General features: G+C 43.9%; 1 long non-coding RNA gene across 3 annotated transcripts; it reads right to left on the bottom strand.

Moving 5' to 3' along the window:
• LOC114224657 (uncharacterized) lies at nucleotides 1-25903 on the bottom strand. Of its 3 annotated transcripts, none has more exons than XR_003612427.2 (6): nucleotides 25129-25903; nucleotides 24688-24808; nucleotides 18129-18273; nucleotides 3010-3102; nucleotides 2625-2731; nucleotides 1-530 (listed from the first exon to the last, which is right to left on the bottom strand). It is a non-coding gene; the product is annotated as an uncharacterized LOC114224657 (long non-coding RNA). The 3 variants fall into 3 exon arrangements; XR_015768171.1 differs by lacking the exon at nucleotides 1-530 and adding an exon at nucleotides 646-1094; XR_015768172.1 differs by lacking the exons at nucleotides 1-530; nucleotides 24688-24808 and adding an exon at nucleotides 646-1094.
• Nucleotides 25904-27637: the final 1734 nt, after the last annotated feature.

Here is a 27637-nt window from a genome sequence, read left to right as displayed (position 1 = left end):
TCTTCACCCAAATTTATTCTCCCCCACTCCATAAGAACAGATTGCAGTTCAGTGTGTTTCTGGCCCCAAACCGTACATTTCGCAGTCTCTCAGTGAGGCATGATCTCCTGCCTGAGTTGTTGTCAACAGAGTGTTTGCCAAAGTGATGGGTTTGCAACAGAGTGTTTACAGAGGCATCTGGGCTTAAGATAAGGGGAATGCCTTCATGCTCTTTCCTCTTCCAACTCCAGAACCCATAACAGGCTTACAACCATTTAGATAACAAGGGACTTTAAGGGTGCACGGGTCAAAATGATGAAAAAACCTGGAGCCCTGAATGCTTGCACACACAGACTTCTCTAGAATGCTAGGGAATGACCTTGAGTGCTCACATTGAATGACTACATAGAAAAGCAAACAAGCAAATAAAAGTTGATCTTCCAGGAGCCGCAGAATTATTACGAGGCCTCTTTGTTCACCAGCTTTCGTGTTCCCTCACAATTCAATCATCTGATCATCTGAGGTGTCCAGCTTCAACTTGTTAATGTGGACTAAAAACATAAAAAAAAAAACAAAAACATATATATATATATATATATATATATATATATACAGGAAACAATTGGAGGGTAGAATCCATCACATTTTGATGACTTTCCCTCCATTTTTTTATAGATGTCTTCATTTGTACATTCATGTTTCATCCTTTTAAAGCAATATCTGACTAAATTCTTCTACAAAACAACACAGTGGATACACACACATTGTGGCACACTCTGACCCTTGGTGTATCAGCCACCGCTTTGCTGCGAACCATCCTCAAACTCCCACGACCGCAGTCAGCCATTCAGGCTGGGTTCTGCTGAGCGCCTCCCTGGGTCAGCTGCAAGCCAGCCAGCTGGGCAGCTCTGCTTCCGGGGGTGGTGCATGTGGCCTGAGGCAGAGGGGGCAACGGGGTCATCATCCAGCAGACCGTCCTGTGCAGGAAGCCAGAGTGTGCAAAGCCTCCTGAGGGCATGTGTTAATTCTGTCACATTCCATCGTTCAAAGCCAAGTCCCAAGGCCAGCCAAACTTCAAGGGCAGAGGAATGGGTGCCACCTCTGGATGGAAGAAACTGCAAAGTCACATTGGAAAGAGGCGCAGATACAGGAAGGGAGCTTGTTGTAAACATGCTTTCTAAAGAGTCTTCCACAGCCAGTAAACATACAACCCAAGGGATGGGGACAGAAGTGAAAGAGAATGCCTGCAGAGTAACGTATTAGCCAAGACTATGCCAATGGGCGCCAAGCATGTCACTCCAAGTTTGGGTGCCAAGCATGGAGGAGATAACATCTCCTCCACATTTTCTCACCCAACCTCCCATTTTAATTTCCTCTTTTCTACTGTAGGTACCATGGCCTCTGTATAGCATGACTGCTCCAGGTCAACATCTTCTAGGACACAAAATTAAATCAGTAAGTTACTGGATACCTACTATGCAAGGCACTATATGGAACTATATGGTCGTGGTGCTTCTAGATTTTACCAAATGAGTGTGAAATAAAACAATGACATTTTCCAACCTGGGAAACGATCAAGTTCATTCCACTAACACCCAGAGATGATTTGTCATCACTTAAGTGAACATTTTCCTTGTACAAGCACTCTTCTTTGTGAGTAAAAGCTGTTAGATACTCAATGACAAGAGTATGGTGAAAATGGTAGACTCATACACTGCTGGTTGCATCATCACCAAAGAAAATATTCATGTGACCACATAATTCCAATCCTGAGACTATGTCCTTTGGCAATAAAAGAAGAAAAAAATATATATATAGTAGAACCATATTCAATACCCTAAAATGGAAGCAACCCAAATGTCCAAATTGACCCAAATGTCAATAATAGAAAAGTTATTTTATAGCTTTATGATTAGTTTGATTATAATGTCTTATACATTCATAAAATGGAAATTTTTAGATATATAAAATATTTATAGATAATATTAGATGAGAAAAGCAGACTTCAAAGTTTTAGTAGTAAGGATATGACTATGCAAAATTCTGGGTGCATATCAACAAGAACAGAAAGGCAACACTCAAAGACAAAAGCAGATATGTTAGAGTAGTAGATTATTTTTAACTTCATACTATTGAAAACAGGGGTGCTACTTGGCAGCATTCCACAGGGATGGAAGGAGAGATGGGTGGGAAGAGTAAAGGGGGAAGAAAGATCGACTAGCCCCAGACGAGATTCACTAACAACATAGTTTCCATTCTCAGAGCCACCTGGGCGCCCCTCAAAGTGATTTTTTTACGAACTTTTACGTACTATCGGTATAGGAACTGTGTTAGAGAAAAATGATTTTTAGTGGCTTCTTAACTCATCTGAGTAATTAGGTTCTAATATCAGCCCTTAAAAGAAGAAGCTGCATATGTTCCAATCCTTGGAAATCTCACTGAATCACCTACAAGCCAGCCAGCTGGGCAGCTCTGCTTCTGGGGGTGGTGTAAAAATGTAAGATTTGACATATTCAACCTTGTACAGAATGAGTCTGTAAAAAAGGTATGTATTGTATACAATAATATATGGCATATACTATGAACTAGGTAAGTAACAGCTAACTTTCTCATTTTTTGTTATTTTTCTCTTCTTTTATACTTACAGTATTGACAGTTAAGGGTTTATTTTTTCAAGATTGGTCCCGAAGGCTGACCTCCCAGAAAAAGAGTTGCTCTTCTGCAAAGCTCCAAGGAAACTGGCTCAGAACCACTGTTGGAAGCAATATACTCTGGTCAAGCACAGGATTTAGACTTCTGTTCCCCATCTTGCCAGGATGGAGCTGAGATGGCTAATCCTGGTATTAGCTGGCCACAAACATGCTAAAAGGTTTGGCCCACAGCCCCTCTCCTTACCACGTGAGGGAAGAGTTAATGATTCCCTAATCATGGAGCTTAAAAGCCCACAGCTTTTTTCCCTCCCTGGAGTCCGCTGCCTGATCCTCCCAGATCACCAGGCCCAAGCTAGATGGTCAAAGCAGACAGACGCACTTTCTCTTGCTCCTGTCTCCGTGGTGTCTCCCTCCAGTGAGCGCTGCTCCAGCAGGTCTGACATGTGTCACTTGGCCATTTGCCTTTGTTTGCCTGAAAAGCATATACTTGAATGTGTATAAGTTAGGATATGGTTCTACTGTACTTGATTTCCTCTCTCACCTCCTCTCTAGTTTTGTTAATGGGATGAATGACATTCATGGACATTCTAGTATCCAACCATCTTTGCATTTTGAAGATAAATCAGACTAGGTCATTAAAGCTCTAGCTATAAATATAGGTATACGTACCTCATTTGCTGCCAGATCTTCATTCATATCTGACTCCTTTAGTTTGGATCCCAAGATTATACTAACTTTATAAGGTGAATTAAAGAACATTCATTCTTTTATTCTCTTAAAGAACTGGCCCAAGATTGGAATTATGTCCCACAAATATTTGGTAGAATTTACCTATAATGCAGGTGATTTAGGAGGACTGTAGACTTTTCACTACTGATTCAATTTCTGTAAGGATGTAGTTATTGCCGTGGCATTCTGGAAGCCTTAGGTGACAAGCTCTGTTCTCACCATTACCCATTATTGCATGTTTCCCTACCAGAGTATAAGCTCCACGGAGGAAGCAACTGTGTTGGTCCTGTTGACCACTGTGTTTCCACCTCATAGTACCAGCTTGAAATATATTTGTTGAGTTAATGCATTGTTAAATAAAACCTCAAGAGAATCTACCAAAAAGCTATTAAAAATACTAAAAATATTTAATAATATTAAGTTAGCCAACTACAAAATAAGTATGGAAAGCCTTCTTAAATGTCAGTATTTACTAGTTTAAAAATATTTTGGAATCAAAATTTCCACTTGCATTAGCAACAACTAATGAGAAAACTAAAAACATGTCTGAAGAACACAGAATACTTAAATAACTGAGCAGACATACACATACTGAAAGTGGACGGCTATAAAGAGGTCAGTGTTTTACAGATTAATCCACATCTTTAAGTTAGCTTCAAGTAAAATATTCTAAAGAAAAAGAGACAAATTATAAAGGATTACAAGCTAAAAAAAAGTGTAACGGCATAAGATCAGAAAAGTGGATAAATGGAAAAAAGTGAAAGCTCAATATATATATAATGGCAGCAGGGACAATGATAGCAAATACATAGCACTTACTAGATGCCATGTACCTAGTCTTCCATGTTATATGTAAATTAATTAATTAATTATTTATTTATTTATTTATTTATTTATTTATTTACGGAGAGAGAGGGCACACATCTTGAGCAGGGAGAGGAGCAAAGGGAAAGGGAGAGAGAATCTCAAGCAGACTCCATGCTGAGTGCAGAGCCCCATGTGGGGCTCGATCCCATGACCTGGAGGTTACAACCTGAGCCAAAATCAAGAGTCAGAAGCCCAACTGACTGAGTCACCCAGGCACCCCATGTTTTATATATTTTATCTTTAAAACAACACTGGAAGGTAAAGTATTATTATTACCTTATCCCCATTTTCCCAGATGGAGAAACTGAAGCCAAGAAGGGGGGATGGTGGAAGGTGCCAGGGTATGTATGTAGACCTTTATGTAATCCCTGTGTTTATATGCCATGGCAACCCCCACATCGCCAGCCTATGTCCTCTGTCCAGTCCAACATCCCCACATCACCAAGCCTCTGTGAGATTAAAACTCCCATCTCCTGGATGAGGGTGGTCTCCTGGGGGGACGGCGGTCATCAGAAGGTCCCACTTGTTATAAAGACTTCCAAGCCGTCCTACTCTCAGTCCCCACACTCTTCTAAGACACAGGACACCTCCAATCCCTAAAGCTTTCAGGGGTTCCAAGGATTATTGGCCTCTTCCTCTGCAGGCAACTTGTGTTTCAACATTCTTCCCTTTGATTGATCTGTTAACATTTATCTTAATGTTTTTCCATCTTCTAAAATTTCTATAAAGTCTCATCCATTGTTGTCTCTAGGATTAAGCTCATAGATTTTGACTTTGTTGATTTCTTTACCTTTCTTATTGAGTTGAGATAGCCCAGAAAAACTTGTATTTGCAATGTACCATGTGCAACCAGAAGTCTGCATATTAATTTACTGTAAGGAAGTTATCAATAAAGAACACAAAGATTTATATTAAATAATGTGTATTGCTTCATAATTTATAACAGCAAAAATGAGAATGGTCAAAATACTAAATAGTAAATGGTTAACTCAAGAACTTACGGCACATCTGTGGTGACCGGGAAGTTGTGCCATTCAGATAGATCTTCTTCAACACAGTCTTCTGTTGGGGGAGCAGAGTTGACCAGAAGCCTCCTGCTGTCATCCATTGGATCTACACCAGCGTTCGTGTGGAGGCCATGCTTCCTCCCTGCTGCCCCTAACCACTTACTAAACATGGTGTGGGAGCCATGAGAATGGCCATGAGAATGGCCATTTCCAGGGGAAAGGATTATGAGTGTTTGTTGCTGCTTCTATACCCTTTTCTTTATTTTTCAGTGTTTCAGTAATAAGCATTATTACCTTTATTACCAGAAACAAAAATAAACTTGACTATAAATGAGTTGGTCACCTGAGGTTCCCACCATCTGAACAGAGAACAGGGGCTGGCCTCCCCTCTGGGGGTCAGGGCACAGGAGTCAGGCACAGCCAAGTAGCAAGAAATACAGATTATAATGTCACCGCTGAACAGCTTTAAAAATGTGCACAGCTGAGTCCAGACGTTTTGAAAATCCAACCTGCATTTAGGAATCTTGACAGAGCGTCAGAAGAGAACAAAGCAGATGGGGCACCAAACCTACTGAGCCTTGCTTGCTTTGGCTTCACTATGTTTTAAGATTTTATTTTATTTTATTTTATTTTTTTATTTGTTTGACAGAGAGATACAGAGAGAGCACAAGTAGGCAGAGAGGCAGGCAGAGGGAGAGGGAGAAGCAGGCTCCCCGCCGAGCAGGGAGCCCGATGCGGGGCTCGATCCCAGAACCCTGGAATTATGACCTGAGCCGAAGGCAGCCGCTTAACCGACTGAGCCACCCAGGTGCCCCTGGCTTCACTATGTTTTAAAAGAAATTTCTACCAAGTCAGTATTTAACCAAGCTACCTTTTTTTTTTTTTTTAAATTTCATTGCTTAATCTGTAAGCAAGAATGGTGTGTCTTCTCCTTTTTTAAGGACAGATGACTTTCCTCCCGAGTCTGCAAAAGGGACATTGGAACATTAAGCAGGCATAGGGCACATGTGTTATCCCACCTCCTAGCGCCCACCCAACTTGCCCTCTGTCCCTTCACCATGGAGCCACTTCTGTTGCTGTTCTTGGGAAAGTCCAGTGAAAAAAATGTCAGAAAAGGGGCGCCTGGGTAGCTCAGTCGTTAAGCATCTGCCTTCGGCTCAGGTCATGATCCCAGGGTCCTGGGACCGAGCCCCGCCTCGGGCTCCCTGCTCTGCGGGAAGCCTGCTTCTCCCTCTCCCACTCCCCCTGCTTATGTTCCCTCTCTCTCTGACAAATAAATAAAATCTTTAAAAAAAAATGTAAAAAATGTCAGAACAATGTAACAGCACCAGCAACACGACAGTGTGAACTAACATTTATCAGACGACTCCCATGTGCCAGATAAGGTTCTCAACACTTTCCATATATGAAATAGCTCATTTAATCTTCATAGGAATTCCACAAGTGAAGTACTAATACCATCCTCATTTAACGGAGAAGGACGCACAGGTCTGAAGCGGTAAAGCAACTTGGCCAGGACCACACAGTCAGCGTGTAGTGGAGCTGGAGTTCAAGCACAGGGCATCACAAAGGAGAAATAAGACAGAGAACAAAATCCAAGTATGCTGCTCAGGTACACAGCTGCTGTCCTTGACGGAAACAAAAGTTGGACAATGAGAGATAAGCAGCATGGAAAGTGCGATTTCCCTGGGGAGCAAATCAGTCAAACAGACAAAAGGACACAAACTTAAACAAACAAGGGAGGACATCGAGCGAATCCTCACTGAGAGACAGATAAAGTGCTGCAGATTCTACGCAGGAAGTAGACGGGCCGGGTCGTAGTGGGAGAAGTCAAAGAGGCCAATGGGTGATGGAGAGGGCTGAGGAGAGGAAGGCAGTGAGCACGTGAGGATCAGGCATAAGGGATATGAAAGCAACAGAGGAACCAGTGACAGGGAGATGGACGGACTGTCAGCCAAGAGGAAGGACTGCAAATGCAGGGGCACAGATACCTCCACCCTGAAAAAGCAAGAGGCAAGGAAGAGGCAAGGGGGAAGCAACTGATTTGAGGGGGATTTGCATCATTTCCTTTTCCGTGTTATTTTAACCCTCGCAGGATGTCTTCCTCGGCTACCCTGCCAAACAAGCAGAGAGAGATGAACTCGTCCCTCACGCCTTCTTCCATACAATGACATGGCACCACGCCAACCGTCCTTGCCCCACGGGCATGCAGCTAGGTTGGGCGGTTGGTTTTCTGTGGACCCTTTGTGTTTTTAGGGATTCCTGCCAAGAATGAGGTGTGATTTCAGGTGAGTGGGTGCCATTTGAAAAGGGAATTCTCCCCTTGCAGAATTATTGTGGCTATAAGAAAGAATCACATACGTAAAGAAGATACATGTTCAGGCTTGACACTTAGAATGTGCTCAACACGTGGTGGTCATGAGGAGGAGGGTGTCTCTCCCCGACTCAAAGATAGTCAGCTGGCTCAGCCGGTGGAGCACGGGACTCTTGATCTCGGGGTTGCAAATTCGAGCCCCATGTTGGGAGTAGAGATTACTTAAAAATGTTAAAAAAATAATAGTCAATGTCTCCCTACTAGAATCAGACCCAAGCCCAGGCACCCTGGCCTGGCTACGAAAGCTCTCCATTGGCTAGCAACCTGCTTATATGTTTTCATAACATTATTCACAGAATCAACTCTCAGCATTTACATCTTGGCAGCATAAGTCCTCCTGAGAAATGCCCAAAAGCCTCTGCAAGAGGATTTAAGATTTAAATGACACAGGTCCCCTTCATCACAGAGCTTAAGTCATAGATCACAGAATTTATCTACCATTTAGTCTTTCAGCTCCAGGGAGGCCGAGTGAGGAAATATCATAAGGTGCATCCTGAAACACTGGTCAACTTTGGATACGATGAGATGGCAATGCTGGGTCCTTGGCGAATAGGCCTCTGGTCAGACAGCAGCAGAACAGGAGAGAGACATTGGAGAAGTCGAGATTAAATGAACAAGAAAGGAGAGCAAATATCACATAATTTTAATTAGAAATGAAGCTGGAATACTGTGCTTTATTTAAGATAGATGGCCAGAAGTGGTCAGGCTCAAAAATAAGCCAACAGCAGGGTGTGCAGGACCCACTTGGCAAAGCCTGAGGAATTCTAGAGCAAGTAAGAAGAAAACTGCTGCTGACATCGTTCTCCATGTAACTACGACTAAAAGTCACTTGGGTCTGTATTCCAGACACATAAATCTCATTTTTACCAATCCCTTTGTTGGCTCTGTGCAAAGACGCTACTTTTATTTTATTTGGTTTTTGTTGTTTTTGCCTTTCTGGCAGTTTCCTCCCCTGTATTCAGGCCACATCCTCATGATTCTGGTCCCAGCTCCAAATGGAGGCTTGCGACCCAAGCCTGCCTGGCCATCAGAATGCCACCTTCGTTGGCCACCGTGGTTGATTCAGGGTTGGGTCTGTGGCCCAACAAGAACCTATGGGATACAGCAAGACCAAGACAAGCTGGGCAGCAGGGAAAAGGAACTTGCTTTTTCCAACTGGAATTTCAATAAATAAAATAACACATACTTGGGGCTGCTCTGGAAGCCAACACTATGGAAAAGAGAGCCAAGACACGGTGAGAAAGTGGATCCTCATAACACTGTCAGAGCGCTTGGGTCAGATTGTATCTGAAGCCAGTATCTCCCAACAAAGTCAATTATGCTAGCCAATAAATTCCCATTTTTCTTAAGCCAGGTCGAATTGGGTTCCATCCTCATGACTAAGAGAGTCACAACCAGTGGAGAAATAGAAGCTGAGGCTCAAATAAACTTATCTCAGCCAGAGAGGTGGGATGGCCCCCAGATTGGGAGGCACACTCTGCTTCTCTGTACCTGCCCAGCATGCAAGACCCTTAACTCAAAGGCTGTGCCTTACTGGAGGGAGAGCTGGTATGGACTCCCAAAGACCCAAGCAGCACCTCGCCCAGATGTGCTCGGGAAATATTCACCCATTTTTGGTTGCAGAGAGGCCTCAGGCAGCCAGGAGGGAAAGCCAGCTGTAGGAGGCCCTCTAGATACTTCCTACCCCAAAATCTTCACTGTAGGAGCCCCTTCTTGCCCACTGTCCTCCAGCTCAATCCACCATCTCCAGCAGAACTGGTCTCAATGCTGTCCCCAGACCACATCGAGTGTCCTCCTGCCTCCACAGATGGACTCCTCCCCGCCTGGCTTCCTCAACCTTCTCCCATTCACCCCTCTACCTGGCCCATATTCCATGACCTGCCTCAACTCTTTTGCATTTCCTCCGGCCACAATAACCCACACTGGAACTCAGATTCCTTATCCATAAAGTAGGACAAGTAATCTGTTAGAGATTTAGCTATTAAAACATAATTATGTTTAACCATAATGATTGCAACAGCCATCATCAATGGAGCATTTTAATATACGTCAGGCACCGCCTACAACCTTTCCATGAATTACCTCATTTAACTTTCATGCACCCTTTTGAGAAAGATACTATTCTGAAATACATCTAGGCAACAGAGGCACAGGGAAGTTCGGTAACTTGCCCAATGTCCTACAACTAGAAGGTTACAGAGCCATACCCAGGCAGTTGGGTGCTTGAGCTTTGATTCTAAACTGTACACTCCGCGGCTCTGAATGGGATCAAGATGATACAAGAGCATGGAGTGCAGGAATGTCAGCATCCTGCACAAACCTCCTCCATACTAAACTGTAAATCCCCTCCTAGAAGCATACCTACAAGGAACAATGGCAAGGTAACTGCTTTCCTTACTATTTTATTACTTGACACCTAGGAATGAGGCCTAAGAAAGACTATTCCTTCCCCTAAACCTAAACACAGTGTTTATCACCAGCCAGCCACCCAAGCCTGGAGCAGTGATGACAGTGCCCCAGGGGTACTCATGAGAAAAGAGCCAGGGCTGGATTACAATCGATTATCACTAAACCAGGAACTAAACTAAGATAACCAACATTCCAATTTGCCCTAAGAGCCCCGTTCATGTCTGTTTCCCTGGTGTTGATACTAATAATTGTATAAGTTTGATTTGGACTATAAATGAGTTGGTCTCCCGAGGCCTCCCTATATGCCAACTAAGGGAAGGAGAACATCCTAGACTCCTTACCTCTCCTCCTATGACTCCCTCTCTGGTCCATGTTACTGCTACTCTGTACCTTCCCAAAACTAGGGAGACAGCATTCTGATCCCAGAGAGAGAACTTCTTGAGCTTATCTCCAGAAGTTATGAAATGAGTAAGAGTGGACATTAACTCAACAAGCCAAAAATCCAAACTATATTAGTGAGCTTGGGCCATTACAACAAAACACCACAGACTGGGTGGCTTGAACAACAGATAGGCATTTCTCACAGCCTGAAGGCTGGGAAATCCTGGATCGAGATGCCAGCAGATTTGGTTCCTTTGAGAGATGTCATCCTGGCCTGTTGACAGCCCCTTCTCATGTCCTCACAAGAAAGAGCTCTGGTGTCTCTTCTTTTCTTTTAAGAGCACTAATTCCATCATGGGAGGGGGAGGGGTCCCACCTTCAACCTCATCTAAACCTAACTGCCTCCCAAAGACTCTACTTCCAAATACCATCACATGGGGGGGAGGGGGAGGGCTTCAACGCACAGATGTGGGGAGAACACAAGCATTCAGTCCGTAACACAAAAAATTCACCCCAATATCATTACCCATTTCAAGCAAGATTTAGCTGTATCGCACTTCACTCAGATATCTGCTTAAATGTCACCAGCTGTCACCAGCTGTCCATGACCAACCTTTCTAAAACACCAGCCACTAGTGTCAGCCTTTTCAATCCTCATACATGGCTTAATCTTTCTTCTTAGCAACAACACTGTGTGTGTGTGTGTGTGTGTGTGTGTGTATAAAAACTATTTTTGAGAGTCTCCCCCTGTTGAAAATGTCCCACAACAGCAGTCCCCAGCAGAATCCTACCTGAAATTTCAAGGGGGAAGCTACTCCAGTTCCTCTTGCCTCCCACCACATGGCCCTCCCTCCCCAGGCTGTGAAGACAAATGTGGTAAGGCATGTGTGGTACCTATAAATTGACCTTCTCAAATGGTCCATGGACCAACATGAAACTTGTTCTACCCATATAACTGTAAGGTCTTTCCTTAAAAAGGGAGCCCCGCTCTCACACAGCAGTGGAAAAATGAAATTTGTCCCAATCCAGTAAACTCAAACCACAATGGTCTTTTTTTAGTTACTACTACTTGAAAATGTAGTCCTTCTTGGGTAAGTATTCAAATTCAGCTACGATTGCTCTGGCTGACTGTTCAGTTGAGGCCTCCCTTTGTTACCACCTCCCTGCTCTGGTCTACCTCGACATCACTGGAAGGTCCTGTCCATGCCCATGGCTGGGCAGCAATGGCTCCTGGGGGAAGGTGAGAGTCACCTCCACGACCTGTGGGCTCAAGTTTGCTCCTGGCCTCACCTGACCTCCAACAGAAGGCAGCTGACAGCCTTGCTTCCAGAATGACCTGAGCCTCACGGGAGACTCCATAGGGCCCTGCACTTGGTGGGCGGTGGGAAAGAGTGCCCCTCCCAGACACTCAACTTCTGCTCTCCAGGGAGCCCCACTTCTCCTTCCAGCAGAGGCTGCAGCAGAAGGGCACCCACGGGTCAGCCACAAACTCCAGCAGCTTCGCTGGCCTGCCCCACGGTTTCATCCGCTCCCGCCCAGAGTGCACTGCGTCTCGCCTAATCACCTGGGGCGCCTTTGATCTCAGAGATTTGAGGGGGCCGGTCATGAAGGAAGGAGGGTACAGCTCATACTTGTCTCCAGTACGGCCACAAGAAAAGACCTTGTCTGCAGCACCACTGCCCAAGCATAACTGCTGCCCAAGACACAAAGCCCCACCACCTGGGAAGGAGTGTGGGGGCCTGGTTCCAATCATTCCTGATTTCCTCCTGCCTTGTTTTGATAAGATCGGATCCTGTGGTGTTGGCTGTCTGCAGAGCTGAGAAGGCAGGAAGCCTATGGACCCCGGTTTATCCTTGGCTGCGTGGACACCGGAGCTGCAAGCCTGGCTTCGGAGCTTTGCTTTGCCACTTGCAATGTGACCGAAGCAAATCACTTACGACGTGTGTGGCTTCTCCATAGACGGGGCAATATCATGAAGAGTAAATAAGTTAATAAGCACAAAGTGCACGGGGAATATTTCCCGCGCACCGGCACACAGCGTGAGGCCCCAATCAGGGGCTTCTCAGCCCAACGAGGCTTCTCTCTGGGGGTAAGGGCTGCAGCGGGTTCAGATGATTGAACCCACGTGCCACTTAGCTGCCCTGCACCTGGCAGGCTGTCCCTGTGTGCTCAAGGAGGCTGACATTAGTGGCTTTGAGCAGGCTTGGGCGGGGGGCAGCACGGGGGTGGGAGGCCTGGGGGGGAGGACGGGGCAGGGCAGCGCTGGAGAAGGCTGCGGGGTAGGGGGAGGAAAGCAGGGAGGGTGGCCTGGTGGGCGTGGGGAGGCAGGGGAGAGAGGTGGAGGAGGGATGGCAAGAGGGACGAGTGTGACGTGCTTGAAGTGCACGGCCAGATGTCAGGCAGCCTGGTTGATGCCAGGGACAACAGGGGCCAGCCATATGACCCGGGGCAGATTCCATGGCCCTTCTAAGCCCTGTGTTCACATCTAGAAAAGGGAGGAAACTGTACTCTTACAGGTATTGTGAGAATCACATCAAATAGGTACCTCCACCATAATTATTTTTGTTGTTATTTGCTGGGTTATAATCCTTGCTCCAGAGTGAAGGAAGGTATTCTTTGAGCAATGGGACCACCTAGTGAGTGGCTTTCAGACTTAAGAGTCTGACTTTTATATGATTTTTTAATGAAAATAGAAAGCCAATACATTAATCTACAATGAGAAGCACAACTTCAGAGAAGAGCAGACACTTGGGCTCCCCACCGTCTCTGAAGATGGGTTCTAGGGTGATGGCAGCTCAGATGTGTTAGCCCAAGGCTCTCTCCCCAGGACTCTAGGGCCCTAACAACCCCCACCTCTGGGGAGTCTGATGTTCTGGAATCTACTGGAAGTTACTCAGGGATGATGTGTAATTTGATATGATTAAACAGCGTTAGACAAGAGCGGTTTGGGACCCTGCGTGTAAGACTAAGAAGACAGGAAAGGGGGAGTGGAAGGGAGGGACAAGGGAAAGGAAAGAGAGGAATGGGAGAAATATCCTAAGCCTAGCTAGAAGCCACAGCCAGCCAGCAGTAGCGAATAAAACGCCGCCAAATGTCCAACAATGGAAAATTGTAATTTCTGATAATAAAAAGGCTGTCACAGGGTTTTATGTTCACTGAGGTGGAAACACCAGAATGGCCTGTCCCGGCCTGCATTTCCAGACTCTACCGAAGATGCCTGCCCATGGGCATGACTGTTGGGTTCTGGGTCAGTAAGCTGGGGCTGGGGAGATCCCACAAGACCACATCCTGTGAAATCCTGCAAGGAGTGTGGTGGTCAGTGTGCAGGGTTGCCTGCTGGATACCATGGCGAATTTTCTCTTGATGGCTCCTTGGTCGGACCTAGGTCCCAGCTCATTCTGCTTTTCACAGTGGAAGCTCAAATCCCCCAAAGCTGTTTGTGGGTACCATGCAGGAACTTTGTCACAGTCTTCCACATCCACTGCCCTCCTGTCCTGGTTTGCACCCAGCTCCTTATTTTCGATTTTGGCTCTTGTCTGTAGCCCTTACCCAGCTGTTTGGACTTGGAGCTCCTGGATAAGAGTCTGAATCTGAACGCTGTCCTCTGGATCTTTTGCCCTAGATGTGCTGGAGATGCTAGTTTTGGTTCTTGGAAAGCAACTCTGTGCTCTGGGTCATGGCCACTGGAAGTGTGGGATAGAACTGCCAAGCTTCCTCCTTATGCTTCTGTCTACGAAGGGAGGGATGCAGGTACTCCTAGGACGGAGTAAGCTCTCCAAATATTGTTGCTTGTCTTCTGATAATAGTAAGAAGTGTTTAGATCTCTCTTGCTAGCGTGCCTGGGTGGCTCAGTCAGTTAAGCGACTGCCTTCAGCTCAGGTCATGATCCTGGAGTCCCAGGATGGAGTCCTGCATCGGGCTCCCTGCTCGGCGGGGAGTCTGCTTCTCCCTCTGACCCTCTTCCCTCTCGTGCTCTCTATCTCTCATTCTCTCTCTCAAATAAATAAATAAAATCTTTAAAAAAAAAAAGATCTCTCTTGCTAAAGAGAAAATAGCCAACAGCTTTTAATGCCAAGGTTCCATGTCATAGAATTATCTAAGAAGTACTGCTTCTTAATGAAGCAAAACTGGATGAGTCTTCTGGAAGAAGTCTAATTAAGTGCACATGATAAAGCCGGAACAGGAATCAGAACAGTGAGAAAGTGTCTCTGCTGTTCTTCGATGTTTCCTCCTTTACATACCTTTTTAAAATGTAGCACTTAGTAATACTTACATAGCATAGCTGTTTGCCTCAGAGAAAAAGGTATTAACTGAAAATTTCACAGTTCTGATTTGTCTCATATATTCAAGTGCATTTCTAAGTAGTTATTCCAGTAGTTATGACTCTCTGTGCATTAGAAATAACTGGAAAGCAAATTAAAAAAAGAGAGGATGAAGTCCCACCCCCATAAATTCTGGGCCCAGGCGTCTGTTCTGTTAGAATCTATGTTGTTTGAGAACCACCAGTCTGGCGTTCCTCAAACTTTAAAGTGCATATGTATCACCTGGGCATCTTGTTAAAAAATACAGATTCTGAGGGTGCCTGGGGGGCTCAGTTGGTTAAGTGACTGCCTTCGGCTCAGGTCATGATCCTGGAGTCCCGGGATCGAGTCCCACATCAGGCTCCCTGCTCAGCAGGGAGTCTGCTTCTCCCTCTGACCCTCCCCCCTCTCATGTGCTCTCTTTCTCTCTCTCTCTCTCTCATTCTCTTTCAAATAAATAAATAAAATCTTTAAAAAAAAAATACAGATTCTGACTCCCTGGATCTGGGGTGAGACCTGCGATTCAGTAATTCTAACAAGCTCCCAGCTGAGGCTGCCGCTGCTGGTCCCCGCATCACCCCGTGAACACATGGCACAGACTACCAAACAGTGCGGCCTCTCACCTGCTGGCACCTGGGCCCAAACTGGAAATCAGACCCAAGAGAGAAAATTGCCAGACTCCTCAGGACTGAACTCGTAACTAAGTCATGAAGTGATTAGCAGCGGATTTGATAATATATCATCTCAGCAAAGCCACACATAAACCACACAAGATCAGGATTATAGGATTGTTTATGGATGAGAAAACCAAGACTCACAAAGTCATACAGTCAGTAAGAGGGTGTATTGGTTTTCTATTGCTGCCTTACACCAGACCACAAACTGGGTGGCTTAAACATGACAACTTTATTATCTTTTGGTTCTAGAAGTCAGAAGTCCTAAAATCAAGGCATTGGCTCTAGGAGGATCTATGACACAGTCCATTCCTTCTGAGGGGCTCTAGGATGGAATCTATTTTCTTCCTTTGGCAGCTTCCAGAGCCTACCTGCATTCCTTGGGACAGGGTCCCTTTCTCCATCTTCAAAGCCAACATCTCTGGCCCTTTTACCTTCGTTACATCTCCAACCGTAGCTAGGAAAGCACCTCTGCTTTTAAGGACTCATGTAATTAGATTGGGCCCATCTGAATAATGCACGGCACTCCTGCATCTCAAATCTGCAACATCTCTTTTACTACGTAAATGACCATATTTTAGAGTTTCCAGGGAGTAGGGCACAGACATATTTTGGGGGCCGTTCTTCTGCCTACCATGGTAGGAAAACCAAGATTTGGAACCTGGAATCAAACTCAGATCTGATTCCAGAGCCCACACTTCGTCCAGCACACAACTCAAAACAGCAGCTGCATTGAACATTGCTGTTGTGTCTTCTGGAGACCAAATCAAGAGAGGAGCCTAAGTCCGCTGCAGCTGTAGGCAGCCTGAATACCCTTATCATTTTAAATTGAACTAAAATAGGGCTGAAGCACATTTTGTTTATTGCAGTTCATTTTGCATTCTCCTTAGACTCAGTGAAACCCAGTCCTTCTGCACAATGGCAAAGCCTTGGGAGAAAGCACAAATATCTACCCGCGGTTCCCCGTTATTTAACCTAACTGGAAAAAAAAAGATGGAAACCAAGGGATATCTTTAAGATTTGGCAGTGAATTACTTATAGTTCCAAGCAAGCATTCTGAAGCAAGGTTCGTAAATGAGCCTTGAACATTGAACTCTCTTGCAGAAAGCTTGATGACTACTGAGGGGCTGTGATCACTTTATCACTTAGACTCCCCACCGCCACGGCAGACAGGCAGTCCTGTCCACAGAGGTTTAGCCCTTACAATGAGCGAAAACTCATTCCACACTTCATGAGTGCCTTCAGAACTTGGTTTTATTTTTTGAGCAGCAGTTCCATCCACAAAAGCAAGCTTATAGTTATTAGACACATCATGAGGGCAATGGGAAGAGAGAATTTTTTTTTAAGATTTTATTGATTGATTTGAGAAAGAGAGAGAGAGAAAGTGGGGGGGGGAGAGGAAGAGAAACTCAAGCAGACTCCATGCTGAGCACAGAGCCCCACCCGGGGCTCTATCTCACAACCCTGAGATCATGACCGGAGCCAAAACCAAGAGTCAGGATGCTCAACCGACTGAACCACCCAGGCACCCTTGAACAGAGAAATATTTAATGTGAGTTCTCTTAAGCCCATCTGCTACAGTTTGAATTATGTACCCCTGACAAAAAAAGAACTGAGGTTCTAACCCCCAATACCTCAGAATATGGCCTTAGTTGAAAATGGGGTCATTGCAGATATAACTAGTTAAGATGACTGGTTTCCTCATAAGAGGAAAGAGGCACAGAAGGTGCCCAGGAGGCGACAGAGGCAGAAACTGGGGTGACACATCCACAAGCCAAGGAACACCAAACAGAGCAGCCAACACCAAAGGTAGATGAGGCAAGGTAGGACGCCCCCTACAGGTTTCAGAAGGAAACCCACCCTGCCAACATCTTAATTTTGGATTCCTAGCCTCCAGAACCACGAGAGAATACATTTCTGTTGTTTAAAGTCCCCCAGCTTTGGGAGCTTTGCAAGGACAGCCCTGGCAAGCTGATAAATACCATCTCTCAGGATGCTACAACTTCTTTTTCTCACTTTACAGAATGCATGTATTTTGGAAAAGATGGGTGAATATAGATCCAACTGTGGTCAGAACAGGATTTCAACACTGGAGATGTGGTCCCAGAGAATGATTTTAATTACAGGATGTTATCTAAACCACACAACAGAAATCTTGCCAGGACACTATTCATTATAAAGTAGACAGGCATTTCTAAGCCTGGTTTCAGGAAGAAGTTCTACAGTAACTTTATAGAGCCTGGACCTAGGAGACAGCTCAGCCGCTGAGTCAGCTTACGTGTAGAGCACCTACTAGGAGACAAGCACTGCGCTGGGTGCTGTACAGACATATTTTTTCAGACCGCTACTCCTCCCTTTTGTAAAATGAAAACAAAAACAAAAAAACGTTTTCCTCTGGGTTGTGACCTCCTGCAGAGGGGAGGAGGAGAGGAATGACTAATCTCATCAAGAACTCTCTTCCCCAGTCCCACAGTGACCCCTGTCATCCCTGGGAGTGCTCCTCCTTCTGAGGCGGTGTCCTCAGGATCTGTCTCTCACCGCCTCCACCTGCCAGTCCGTCCAAGCTGCTCATCAACCACTCGTGCCGCCACGTGTAACCGCGTCAGGATCTGCAGGCCACTGAGCCCCCTCTTCACCCCTCCTTGGCTTTCCCCTATCTGTACTTCGTTTTTACACATCTTAGAATCCGCCGCCCATCATCGGGCTCGAACTCTGTGCATCCTCTGACTTTCAGCAACAGCATCTCCAAAACCCACCTCTGTGGACGCAGCTGTGCGGTGCGAGGTCGCTGGCGAGAGTCACACACCACTGAGCGTCGTCTCACTCAGAGTTCATCGGTTCCTACTCAGAGTGCCTCTTAAATCCTTCTCTGATTACTCACTTCTCTTTTGCCCATCACCACTGTTAAAAATGATTAAAGAAGACAAGTTAGATGATACAAAGAAACTTTATGTAACATGAAGCATTCGCGTTCAGGAAGCGGGCAGTCTCCATTCCCAAGTCCAGAGAACTGCAAAATAGGGCAGAAGGCAGGAAGCACAGCACCCGGGCCGAAGCGGCTCCACCCTGGGCCTAGAAGTCTATTTCAATACCACTTTAACCCAAGCCACCCTCATCTCCGTCCTAGGCTTGCCACAGTTTCTGCAGGGTGGCGGCCTCCAGGCGCTTGTCCTATCCCCCATCCCACCTTCCCTGTCCCCACACACTGTCTTCTGACTGCATTCAGGATTCTGGCTTTAAAATGCAAACCTGCTCTTGACTCCCTTCCACTCTCCCTAGAACTTCCTATTCTTGGAAGAACAACAGAACTGACCTCTATGGGAGGCAGATCATCATGGTGCTTCCCCTGCTCTTCCCACCCAGGCCATGCGAGCCCTCCCATGGGCTCCCTCCTTCACACGGCCATGGAGCCTTTTTCTACATTGCTCCTCTGACAAGAACACTCACTGTCATCCCACACTCCATGCCATGTCACCTCCTCGCTCTTCTCACCTCCCCGCCATCATCACCTCCACAGAGATCTAGCCTTCTGTAACTCCCGAGGTCGGATCTGCCTATCAGATGCTCTCAGAGCTCAAGGCCACACCTCCATTTTTACATTTATCTGCAGGCTTATTTGATAGATGTCTTTCCCAGTAGTCGGAAAACTCAGAACACAAACAGTCTTATACGGTTTTATCATTGTGTCCTTAGCACCCGGCATACATCACATGCAGGTACTCAGTAATTGTTCAATGAAAGTTGAATGCATATTTCATTTTCGCGACCACCTGGAAAGGAAGCAATTATTCCCATTTTTCAAATGAGAAAAATTAAGAAGCTCGGGGAAATTAAATTACTTAACTAGTAGATAATCAAAGACTCATCAGTTTGTCCGATTATAAAGCTCATCTTCTTTCCTGTGTACTCTGTTTCTCATCATGTCACACAATATCCCCTGCTAACTCTGCCAGAGGCAGGGTCAGAGGTCGTGTTCCCCCCCCAAACTGAGTGTGCAGGACCAAGTGTCTGCATAAGGAGTGCCGGAGCCAGAGACTGGCAGCATCACAAATGGGGGATACCACTAAATGCAGGTGAGAAAACTTTTTCTATCCAAAAGCAATCAGCGTACATCAAAAGCATAAGAATGTTAGTATTGTCTCAATAGTAATAGCTCTTCACCTAGTAATTCTGTTTCTAGTAATTTTAAGACATGTACACAGGAGTTTATGAACAAGGATGGTCACCACAGTACTATGTTCAAATAGATAATCAAATTTTGATACATCCTTACAGTGAATTTTTTATGCAGATACTACATACATATTTTTTAAAGAATATTTAAATGATGAGAAAATGGTTAAATAGAACACTTAATAATTAAAAGGGCAGTAGACTAGCAAAGGGACACTAGTATGATCCCAATTTGGGGGGCAGGTGTTTCTATCATAGTGAAGAAAAATAAAACAAAATACAGCAAAATGTCAACTGGTTATCTCTAGGGAGGAAGATTATGGACAATTTATATTTCCTCCCATATACCTCCTTGTATTTTTAACTGTTTGCCATGAACACACATTCCTTTTATAGTGAGGAAAATATGTTATTAAAAAGCAACTGAGCATGTAATTTGCTCAAAAGATTTCTCTGGTGTTTTATCAGTTTTTCAACTGCTATTTCTGAATTATTACTGGAACAAAATTGCTAGTCCTTTGAGGGATTTTCCTTCTAATGTTCATCCTTTAGGTTATTTATATAACAGAAGACTGTACGGAGAATACACGAGACCAACTGCTCCAGCTCCACCACATAAAGGGCCTGGAAGTCATCACCCTGGTCCTTACAGTAAAACACAGGACAAACTGAAAATCAGTGACTTTTTTTGGACTCATCAGAGAACTGAGTGTGCAGGACCAAGTGTCTGCATAAGGAGTGCCGGAGCCAGAGACTGGCAGCATCACGACTGGGGGATACCACCTCTTGCTTTGGTGAGCATTACCTCCACGAGCCCCACCACTTGCTCGCGGGGAAGATCAGAGAAAGATTTCTTCATGGCTCTGGCAGGTGGAGGGGACTGGTAATGCTTGTGAACACACCCAGAACCTGCTCCGCAATACAGGCCTACTCACCAGGGGAACCACTTTAGCAATGCTTTGTTCTAAAGTTGTGAGACAATGGCATTCCTCTCACTCCAGTCCCTGTGAGCCTTCCTGCCTCACCTCACAGGATGAGGAAGTATAAAGAGCAAAATGGAGTCTCTCACATCAAGCGGGAGCCTGTGTCAAGAAAGGACGCAAGCAGTTAAGGTACCACTGCTCAGACCATCAGCTGACCCCCCAGAACTGATAACGAGCAGAGAAACAGAGGAGGTCTGCAGAGACCCAAAACTAATGAAATCCCTTTAAAAAGGGAAGGATTTTGGCAGCAAAATGTCAGACTCTTTAGACGTGACCCGTCTATGTCAGACCACTTAAAAAAGGCAACTGTCGCCAAAGGTTCTGCCCGTTGGATCTCTGAACAGAACCGAGATCCTTCACTGCTGGAACAGAAGAAGCAGTAAGTGCAGAGAGCTGGCCTGGACCAGATGGGGAGGTCTTATCTCAACTGTGCACCCGCAGACTTTGGGTTTGGTTCGTTCACTTCCTGTGCCTTTTGTTATCTTGTTTGTGGTGTGGCTTGTCTTCTGTCCTGCTCTGTGTGATGTGTAAGAAGGAAAGTTTAATCACATGGAGAATTGTCACTGAGTTTGGGATCCTGAACATGCTTTATAACTGTGACTAACTTTATGACTGAATAAAGCTGACTTTGTAGAAAGACACAGCACATGTGTGTGCCTTCATAGCATGTTCATGACATGAAGCTATCAAAGAAGAAACACATGTGAAGGGTCATAGGCCAGAGACTCAAGGTTTAATCATAAGATTAGAGAACACTCTCTTGTCCACACACTTTAGAACTACACCAGCAGGTGTCCAGTGTGATGGTGGATTTTTGAAAGAGCTGTGAGATACAGGCTTTCTGTATGGAGGAGTACTTAGGGAAGCCCAAAGAAGGGAAACAAAATAAGAACCCCAGAATTTGAGACCTCTGATACCAAGAGCTACCCCAAACAATCACAGCCTAACAAAACACACAGATCAAGTTCTGTGATCAAAAATAAATTAGAGAAGATTTCAATCAAGTATCAAAATGAGGCTCATATATGACACAGAATTATCAGGTAGAGAACTTAAAGTGACTATCATTAATATGTCGAGGGCTCTAAAGGAAAAACTAGACAAAAAACAGATGGGTAATGTAAGCAGAGCAATGGAAATTCTAAGAAAGAATCAAAAGTAAATGCTAGAAATTAAAAACACTGAACAGATGTAAAACAAAAAAGATACCCAGGCGTATCATGTTCAACCTGCAAAAAACCAAAGACAAAGAGAAATTATCTTGAAAGAAGTCAGAGAAAGGGAGGGAAAACCATTTTATCTATAGAGGAATCCCTATAGAGAAGGAAATAAGGAAAACAGTGGGCTTCAAGCTCTATTACAAAGCTGTCATCATTAAGACAGTATGGTACTGACACAAAAACAGACACATAGATCAATGGAACAGAATAGAGAGCCCAGAAATGGACCCTCAGCTCCATGGTCAACTAATCTTTGACAAAGCAGGAAAGAATATTCAATGGAAAAAAGACAGTCTCTTCAACAAATGGTGTTGGGAAAATTGGACAGCCACATGCACAAGAATGAAACTGGACCATTTCCTTACACCACACACACAAATAGACTCAAAATGGATGAAAGACCTAAATGTAAGACAGGAATCCATCAAAATCCTCGAAGAGAACACAAGCAGCAACCTCTTTGACCTCAGCCACCAGTAACTTCTTGTTAGAAATGTCTCCAAAGGCAAGGGAAGCAAGGGCAAAAATGAACTATTGGGACTTCATCAAGATAAAAAGCTTTTGTACAGCAAAGGAAACAGTCAACAAAACCAAAAGAAAACCGACAGAATGGGAGAAGATATTTGCAAATGACATATCAGATAAAGGACTGGTATCCAAGATCTATAAAGAACTTACCAAACTCAACACTCAACGAACAAATAATCCAGTCAAGAAATGGGCAGAAGACATGAACAGACATTTTTCCAAAGAAGACATCCAAATGGCCAACAGACACATGAAAAAATGCTCAACATCACTTGGCATCAGGGAAATACAAATCAAAACCACAATGAGACACCACCTCACATCAGTCAGAAAGGCTAAAATTAACAAGTCAGGAAACGGCAGATTTTGGCGAGGATACAAAGAAAGGGGAACCCTCCTACACTGTTGGTGGGAATGCAAGCTGGTGCAGCCACTCTGGAAAACAGTTCCTCAAAAAGTTGAAAATAGAACTACCTTATGATCCAGTAATTGCATCACTAGAGATTTACCCCAAAGATACAGATGTAGTGAAATGAAGGGGCACCTGCACACCAATGTTAAAGCAGCAATGTCCACAATTAGCCCAACTATCGAAAGAGCCCAGATGTCCATCAACAGATGAATGGATAAAGAAGATGTGGTGTGTATACACACACACACACACACACACACACACACACACACACATACTGGAATACTACTCAGTCATTAAAAAATAAGAAATCTTGCCATTTGCAATGACATGGATAAACTAGAGGGTATTATGCTAAGCGAAATAAGTTAATCAAAGACAATTATCATATGATCTACTCATATGTGGAATTTAAGAAACAAAACAGGATCATAGGGGAAGAGAAGGAAAAATTAAAAAAGATGAAATCAGAGAGGGAGACAAACCATAGGAGACTCTTAATCACAGGAAACAAACAGGGTTGCTGGAGTGGGGGAGTGGGGGGATGGGGTAACTGGGTGATGGGCATTAAGGAGGGCATGTGATGCAATGAGCACTGGGTATTATATAAGACTGACGAATCAATGACCTCTACCTCTGAAACTAATAATACATTATATGTTAATTAACTGAATTTAAATAAATTTAAAAGATTTTAAAAGATTTTTTTTAAGATTTTATTCATTTATTTGAGAGAGAATGAGAGAAAGAGAGTACTTGAGAGGGGGGAGGGTCAGAGGGAGAAGCAGACTCCATGCTGAGCAGGGAGCCCGATGCGGGACTCGATCCTGGAACTCCAGGATCATGACCTGAGCCGAAGGCAATTGCCTAACCAACTGAGCCACCCAGGCGCCCTAAAAGATTTTTTTTTTTTAAAAAGTAACGGTGGGCTTCTCTTCAGGAACCATGGAAGCAAGAAGACAGTGAAGTGAAGTACTTAAAGCACTGAAAGAAAAAACCCTCCAACTTAGAATTCTATATGCAGCAAGATATTCTTCAAAATTTGGGGATACTTCCTCCGACAAGCAAAAACTGAAGGAATTTATCACCTGAAGATCTATCCTGCAAAACAAAAAATGTTAAAAGGAATATTATATAGGTCACAAATTTGGATCTACATGAAGAAAGGATGGGGGTTGGGGCAGAAACAAATGAAGGTAGATCAAATCTTTGAGTTTTTAAATTCTTAATTGATCGATAAGGTAACAACATATTGGTGATTATAGAATACGGATGAGACAAGTGGTAGCAACATCAGAAGGGATGGGGGTAGGAATTGGGAAAGTCTGCTATAAGGTATCTACACTACATGCACTACGTATGAAGAACAGTGTTATTTGAAGGTAGATTAAATATGTACAGTGTAAACATAGGCAACCACTAACTTTCAAATACATATATATTATTGAGGAACCCAAGGCAGTATGCCTCACCTTCTGGGCCCATTTCTTCATGTGAAATAGTAAGGTAAGACAGTCATTTCTTATTCCCTTCCTGCTCTAAATTCTGACAAAAAGAAAAAAAAATGAATCAAAATAAATAGCCAACCTTCTTTTAACTCTATCTACAAGGAGGGATATCTGCAAGGAGGAGCTTTTGTAAGGTATAACAGCCCATTAGAATGATCAATTCCCTAATCTATTACTTCATTAAGTTTGGGCTTTCCTCTTTCCATACTGTGAGTTTGCTTTTAGCAAGCTTACCTACCGAGTATAATAAAAAAAATGACCCAGGTGTTAGAATTACTAGAACCATCAGACAGGGAACTTAAAATATTGCTCACCTGGCTCCCCATTTCTCAGTGCATTGTGCTGAGTAAAGAACACGCCAGGCTGAAAGGAAAAGGCCATTTCACGGTATTGATCTCATTGCCAGAGACAGGACAAGATATGGGACTTTCAATCCAAAAGGAAATAAACCAAGCTGCCTTCCTTCCCTAGATAGAGCTCATAGTGATTACCTCCAGATCTGTCCATAGACTTTCGTTTCCTGGCTGGCTGTCGGTACACTTCTGAGGTCGGTGTACACGGTGATGAGCTACAACTTCCTTGTCAATCAAAAAGTTTTGCTCTTCTAGATCACTGCTTAAATTGCAGTTCATTAAAAAAGGAAAAAGAAGAAAAAAAAGTCACTCTGGGGCTAGCCTAGAGAGCACTGGGAAAATGACCTGCCCCTTCTGAAATGAGATACTGATCTTGCTTCAGGTTAAAGCTACTGAGAAACATTGAAAAGCTCACTTGAAGGTCTACTCCCAGTCTCATCTCCAGCCTTTCATGCTCTAACCCCAGCAATAAAAATCCCCAACTGGCAGTCTTCTAGTCACAAGGCCAATTTCCAAATTTAAAACCAAGTGCCCAGTACCAGACATATATAAGTGTGCTAAGCCTCACTGGACTCATACCTGTTCTGGGAGTTACTTCCATTCCATTTTTGCCCTCCTGGGAAATTAAAGTGGCATGAAAATCAATACTTCATTTTGAAGGAAGAAAGGGCTGGATGACCAGACTTCAATACATTCCTTCCCGGATTAGACAGTTCTTCAAAGCACACTTGACTAAATAAATTCCAGTGGTCCAAATGAGTCGGATGCCGGCATTAGCTGGAACAAGGAGCAAATCTTGCTTGTTAAAATCTTTGGCTAATGGAGATTCTACTTCTTAGAGTAAGAAAGAATTCAAGAGAAAATGTGGTCAATGCCTCTCGGTTTTGAATTTTATCCAAATGCTGCAGGCCACAAGGAGTCCCTCAGCCCAGGAATTCAACTTCCCAGAACTAAAAATGGAGAAATTCAGACTAATAGCTAGAGCCTTTTCCAGGACATTAGGGTATTCACATAAGGGCTCTAAAGCTCTACTCAGACAAGAGCAGCAGCTGTGGAAAAAGTTTGAGCTTCCATGGCTAGATCTTCACAGGACATCAGGTTCTAATTTGGATGTGATTGGGACAGAATGCACTTCTTCTTGAGGAGAAAAGGGTGACTTTAAACTGCTGTTTCAGATGTCAGTCCTATGGAGGTACCAAGATCAAAGCTGCACATTTCAGGAAATGATTATTTTCTTTTCTCTCCCCATTTTGCCAGCTGATAATGTACTGCTTCTCTTCCTAAACAACACGAAATGAAAACTCTCTAAAGTCTGGCATGTTTCTGCCTTTTAAGTCCAGCCCAAATGTGATAAAGCATTTTAAAGAAAAGATAGATAAAAATAATAAAAACTATTTTTACCTCCTGGCCAACGGCTTACAAACCCAAATGAGAAATAGAAAGACAGCACCTCCCTTTGTTTCTTCATTTTTAGTGGTGTTTGAGTTCAGCTTATACTGGTATTTACCAAGATCTATATACCCCTCAAAAACATGAGGGAGTGGGGGACTGAGGGAAGAGGAAAAAAAGAGGAAAGAAGTGTTGGCTAAGAGGTGTGCCAAGGCAATAATGGATTTTCAGAACTTGAAAAGGTTGATGAAACCCACACCAGGTTCAGTATACTTTTTCCATAGCTCAGCCACAAGACCTTTCCAGTTAAAATACAATTGCAGAACTTTTTGTGAATGAAAAAGCAGGCTAGTAGCGTTAAGAATTCTAGGGTAAAAACAGAAAAGAAACATCATCACCACTGGAAATTTCTGGGACTGTTAAGGTTGTCTTTGAAAACTTACCTTATAAAGGAGAGGCCTGGCTATCACCACCTTAACCATTATAGTCTGACCAGGGAGACAAGCAGACACTACGGGCCTGCGGACGTGATGCCAGGGCAGGTTACCACATTACTGATGCAGTCTCATTGCCAACCAATGTTAACCGCACCGAATTATGAGCAAATAATCAGAACCCTGGACCGTAAATGACATTCTACTAGACGACTGCTTGGGATTCTTCAAAAAAACCAATGACATGTAAAAAGGACTATTCTAGATTTAAAAATTGAACAGCCAAATGCAATGATACACATTCAATGGATTCTGGATCGTAAAACTAATGGGCAGCAGATAAAAGACATCTTTGGGATATTGGGGAAAACTGGAGTATGAACTGTTTATATCATTGTGTGAACCTTCTAACATATTAGTAGATATATAGAGAAATGCCATTCTTAGAGGTATGCTGGACTATGTGGGGATGGAGTGTCTATAACTTATTTTCATGATTCAGCAAAACTATATGTATGTGTGTGTGTGTGTGTGTGTGTACATATGTATGGAGAATATGTTAAACAACTTTGTGAATCCAGATAAAGGGCTGTTGGTCGTTATACTATTCTCCCAATGCTTCTGTAGACTAAAATGCTTTTCTAAGTTGAGGGAAGAAAGTTTTTTTTCCCCACGACATGTATCTCGTCTTCCTTTTATCACTTCGACAACTTTCAAGTTTTTATTCATGTGGGATTTACAAGGTTCCTAAAAGCAGAGCAGAAGACCACTACCCTTAATAGGTGAGCTTTGTTTTAATTCGTGGAACGAGGGATAGTTGTGAAGCTGTTGAGCTCTAACATTTCCAGAATCTCACTGATGATACCTTATGTCAGAGTAATTTCAAGCAGCTGAGTCTGAAATCAGAGCGTCCCAGTTCCAGCTGAGTCTGAAATCAGAGCGTCCTAGTTGCAGCATAATGTCCCTGACTTCTACATAACTTCGCCAAACTATGCTGTCTCGGGGTGGTTTTTAAATACATACCAAATTATACACTCTCTTTTGTATATGGTCTCCTTCCCCCGCATTCCTGTTGCTCCAGAACATACGTTTCCATTAGAACCACTATTTTTTAATATAGCATGTTGGCAACTATGTGTTCCCACTGAATTATAAAATTTCATAAGGTGTAAGTACCCTGTTCTAATCCCAGAATTTAGCATAGCACCATGGCACAAAACAGGAACTTGAACAATTACAAGTTGAAGAGAGGAATAGGTAAAATA

The sequence above is a fragment of the Eumetopias jubatus genome, unplaced genomic scaffold (genome assembly GCF_037043125.1).
Source record: "Eumetopias jubatus isolate StellerSeaLion01/CBP00866 unplaced genomic scaffold, mEumJub1_p1.0 scaffold_5, whole genome shotgun sequence".
Taxonomy (NCBI): Eukaryota; Metazoa; Chordata; class Mammalia; order Carnivora; family Otariidae; genus Eumetopias; species Eumetopias jubatus.
Note: the sequence above shows the minus strand (reverse complement) of the source record. Positions and strands in the feature narration are given on the sequence as shown.